Here is a 4,976-nt window from a genome sequence, read left to right as displayed (position 1 = left end):
GACAATATAGTCCTTGCTGATTTTAAGCCTATAATAAAATTAGTTAACAAATATATACTATATACATACTAATCTATATGTATATTAATATCTAAAACACATTATGTATTTAATATGTATACTGTATATACTAACTACTATATATATATTAATGTCTATATTAATTTACCCTTACATAGTTAGACAGCTTGATAGAAAACTGGGAGAGAAAGGCACTAAAGAACATTTATGAGTAAGTGCGTATAAAGGCAATCTCTGTAAATAATGATGGTGTGGGGGAAAATCAAAGTAATAATTTACATCATTTAGATTCAGGGAATTAGCTTAATTAAATAAATTAGCTTATTAATATTATAGCATTGTAGAACAAAGTACTCAGTAAATATTTGAAGACTGACTTACTAAAAAGTTTGTTTTTGTTTTCCCATTAAAGTGTGGGAATAATGGGGCACCTGGGTGGCTCAGTGGGTTAAGCCTCTGCCTTCGGCTCAGGTCATGATCCCAGGGTCCTGGGATTGAGCCCCGCATCGGGCTCTCTGCTCAGCGGGGAGCCTGCTTCCTCCTCCCTCTCTCTGCCTGCCTCTCTACTTGTGATCTCTGTCTGTCAAATAAATAAATAAAATATTTTAAAAAAAATAAAATGTGGGAATAAACAAGTCTAAAAATATATTGTTCCCCACATAGGAAAGCCGTGGGTCACTAAACATTAATCTGCTTCAAATATTTCCACAAATTATCAGCTACTCTTTAAGGACTCAGAGGATTGTTGACATTAACCAGGATTTCCAGGAAATCAAGATTTGATTTAAATTGAGAGATGTAAGATTTTTATGAACCCAAAGATTTAAGAGGCATTAAAATAAATGTTGACTAATCCCTTAGGGAAATCAGTTTAGGATTAGATTATGTTCCTGTGATAAGTCAGAAATTCTCAAGAAAATAGATAAAACACCGTGCACATATTCAAATCTGTGTTTTGTCTGGAAAATAGAAAGGACAATACATTGATGTTGATATTTTGTAATACTTGAAATTCCTGTTTGCAAAATTTACTCAATTTTATTTGAATATAATGTCATAGAATAATGTCACGAACACATTGGATATTTTGTGTTTTTTTAGGAGCGAATAATGCTTACATCTGAAAATATAGAATCACACAATGATACAGTTACAGGGATCACTGTAAACTGTGTAGCGAAACCCCTTCCCTTCCCACAAGGGCAAAACAAGGCTCAGAGGGGGACAGGATCTATTCTAGGTCACACCCATTGTTCTCAGCAGAGACAGTCTAAGAATAAGGTCCATAATTTATATCTTCTTCAGAATTACCCTCTTTGACAGATGGTTCCTCAAACAGGAGAAGCAACCAGCTGAGATGCGTCTTGAAAATCTTCCTGATTATTTTAAGTCATTTGGTGTTAAAAATGTAATGGAAGAGGAAGAATTAATTCCTTGCCATAGAAAGGACCAAATGTTCATTGAAGCCTGAGAGGAGTTAAGGGGGAAGAGAAAAGAACACATCAAGGGGTCTGTTTAACTACCAACTGACCGCAAAATAATAGGGATGCTAACTAAGATGTATGGACCGTTTATTATGTGCTAGGGACCATGCACTAAGCATTTTAAATAATATTTCATTAATTAACTTTTGAGAAGCATTATCTCACTCAATCTTCCCAATAACATTATAAAATAATAACAATCATAATTATATATGTTATTATATGTTGAGGAAATGGGTTTAGACAGGGTTAGTATAACTTGCCTATAGTTTCATAGCTGGTAAGCCAGGGTTTAAAACTACGTGGTCTGACTCTGGATCCTTAACCAGCCTTTTAAGCTTTATATTATGTCTCATGAAAGAGGTAAATTTGCTACTTGACACCAAGGGTAGTCTTGGGTAGAAAGAATGATGAAGACAGTTCATACAGACATCTCTAGGGTTCAGTAAAAATCAAAACTATGTCTGAGACCAGTCCACCATTTCTCTTTATGAAATGAAGAAGTCCCACCCCATAAATTACAACCCCCCCCTTTTTTTTTTGGTTTAGGGACACTTTATGGAGAAGGTTTCCTTTGAAAATTATTTTTTACTGGCCGACTTGAAATCTGAGGTTGGAGTGTTTTCAACCGATGGAAAATGGTATAATGTAATGCTGTGATTCTCAGTTTCAGAGCTTCTTTGAACACTTTTAAGAATTATTGAGGACTCCAAACATCTTCTGTTTATGTGGGTTATTTCTGTGAATATTTACCGTGTTAGAAACTGAAACTGATACATTTTTAAGTACGAGAACACACATTCCCTGTGCTCGTCAGAACGCTGCCATCACCACACATCGTGTAGCTTCTGGAAAACTTGATTATCTACTCATGAGAGAACGAAAGTAAGAAAAGCAAAGTCTTAAAAGAAAATGGAGAAGAAGTTGATTTTCGGGGGAGGAGTCAAGATGGCGGAGAAGTAGCAAGCTGAGACTGCTTCAGCTAGCCGGAGATCAGCTAGATAGCTTATCTAAAGATTGCAAACACCTGAAAATCCATCGGCAGATCGAAGAGAAGAAGAACAGCAATTCTGGAAACAGAAAAACAACCACTTTCTGAAAGGTAGGACCGGCGGAGAAGTGAATCCAAAGCGACGGGAAGATAGACCCCGGGGGGAGGGGCCGGCTCCCGGCAAGCGGCGGAGCAACCGCGCACAAAATCAGGACTTTTAAAAGTCTGTTCCGCGGAGGGACATCGCTCCAGAGGCTAAACCGGAGCGAAGCCCACGCGGGGTCAGCGTGGCCTCAGGTCCCGCAGGGTCACAGAAGGATCGGGGGTGTCTGAGTGTCGCAGAGCTTGCGGGTATTGGAACGGGAAAGCCGGCTACAGAGACAGAGCCGACAGTAAGCTCGCAGCTCCGTGTTACCTTGAACCGGTCGCAGGCTCGGTGAGCTCGGAGCGCGGCCGGAGGTCAGGCAGACGGGAGTAACTGGGCGCTGTTCTCTGAGGGCGCACTGAGGAGTGGGGCCCTGGGCTCTCGGCTCCTCCGGGCCGGAGACCAGGAGGCCGCCATTTGTATTCCCGTCCTCTGGAACTCTACGGAAAGCGCTCAGGGAACAAAAGCTCCTGAAAGCAAACCCGAGCGGATTACTCACCCCGGCCCCGGGTAAGGGCGGTGTAATTCCGCCTGGGGCAAAGACACTTGAAAATCACTACAACAGGCCCCTCCCCCAGAAGATCAACAAGAAATCCAGCCGAGACCAAGCTCACCTACCAAGGAGTGCGGTTTCAATACCAAGGAGAGCAGCAGAAATCCAGAGGAGGAGAAAGCCAAGCACGGAACTCATGGCTTTTTTCCTGTGATTTTTTTTAGTCTTGCAGTTAATTTAATTTTTTCTTTTTCATTTTTTTTTTTTTTTTCTCGCCTTCGGGTAAAATTTTTTTTTTTTTTTAACTGTTACCTTTTTCTTTTTTAACGATTTTTTACTAGTTTATCTAATATATATATATATTTTTTTTTACATTTTTCTTAGGTGTTTTCTTTTTTTAAAAAAAATTCTTTTCTTTTTTTTTTTTTTTTTTTTTTTTTTTTTTTTTTTCTTTTTTCTTTCTTCCTTTTTGAACCTCTTTTTATCCCCTTTCTCCCCACTCACGATTTTGGATCTCTTCTAATTTGGCTAAAGCATATTTTCCTGGGGTTGTTGCCACCCTTTTAGTATTTTACTTGCCCCTTCATTTACTCTTATCTGGACAAAATGACAAGACGTAAAAATTCACCACAAAAAAAAGAACAAGAGGCAGTACCGAAGGCTAGGGACCTAATCAATACAGACATCGGTAATATGTCAGATCTAGAGTTCAGAATGACAATTCTCAAGGTTCTAGCCGGGCTCGAAAAAGGCATGGAAGATATTAGAGAAACCCTCTCGAGAGATATAAAAGCCCTTTCTGGAGAAATAAAAGAACTAAAATCTAACCAAGTTGAAATCAAAAAAGCTATTAATGAGGTGCAATCAAAAATGGAGGCTCTCACTGCTAGGATAAATGAGGCAGAAGAAAGAATTAGTGATATAGAAGACCAAATGACAGAGAATAAAGAAGCTGATCAAAAGAGGGACAAACAGCTACTGGACCACGAGGGGAGAATTCGAGAAATAAGTGACACCATAAGACGAAACAACATTAGAATAATTGGGATTCCAGAAGAAGAAGAAAGTGAGAGGGGAGCAGAAGGTATACTGGAGAGAATTATTGGGGAAAATTTCCCCAATATGGCAAAGGGAACAAGCATCAAAATTCAGGAGGTTCAGAGAATGCCCCTCAAAATAAATAAGAATAGGCCCACACCCCGTCACATAATAGTAAAATTTACAAGTCTCAATGACAAAGAGAAAATCCTGAAAGCAGCCCGGGAAAAGAAGTCTGTAACATACAATGGTAAAAATATTAGATTGGCAGCTGACTTATCCACAGAGACCTGGCAGGCCAGAAAGAGCTGGCATGATATTTTCAGAGCACTAAACGAGAAAAACATGCAGCCAAGAATACTATATCCAGCTAGGCTATCATTGAAAATAGAAGGAGAGATTAAAAGCTTCCAGGACAAACAACAACTGAAAGAATTTGCAAATACCAAACCAGCTCTACAGGAAATATTGAAAGGGGTCCTCTAAGCAAAGAGAGAGCCTACAAGTGGTAGATCAGAAAGGAACAGAGACCATATACAGTAACAGTCACCTTACAGGCAATACAATGGCACTAAATTCATATCTCTCAATAGTTACCCTGAATGTGAATGGGCTAAATGCCCCTGTCAAAAGACACAGGGTATCAGAATGGATAAAAAAACAAAACCCATCTATATGTTGCCTCCAAGAAACACATTTTAAGCCCGAAGACACCTCCAGATTTAAAGTGAGGGGGTGGAAAAGAATTTACCATGCTAATGGACATCAGAAGAAAGCAGGAGTGGCAATCCTTATATCAGATCA

This window comes from Mustela lutreola, chromosome 14, assembly GCF_030435805.1.
Source record: "Mustela lutreola isolate mMusLut2 chromosome 14, mMusLut2.pri, whole genome shotgun sequence".
Lineage (NCBI taxonomy): Eukaryota > Metazoa > Chordata > Mammalia > Carnivora > Mustelidae > Mustela > Mustela lutreola.
Note: the sequence above shows the minus strand (reverse complement) of the source record.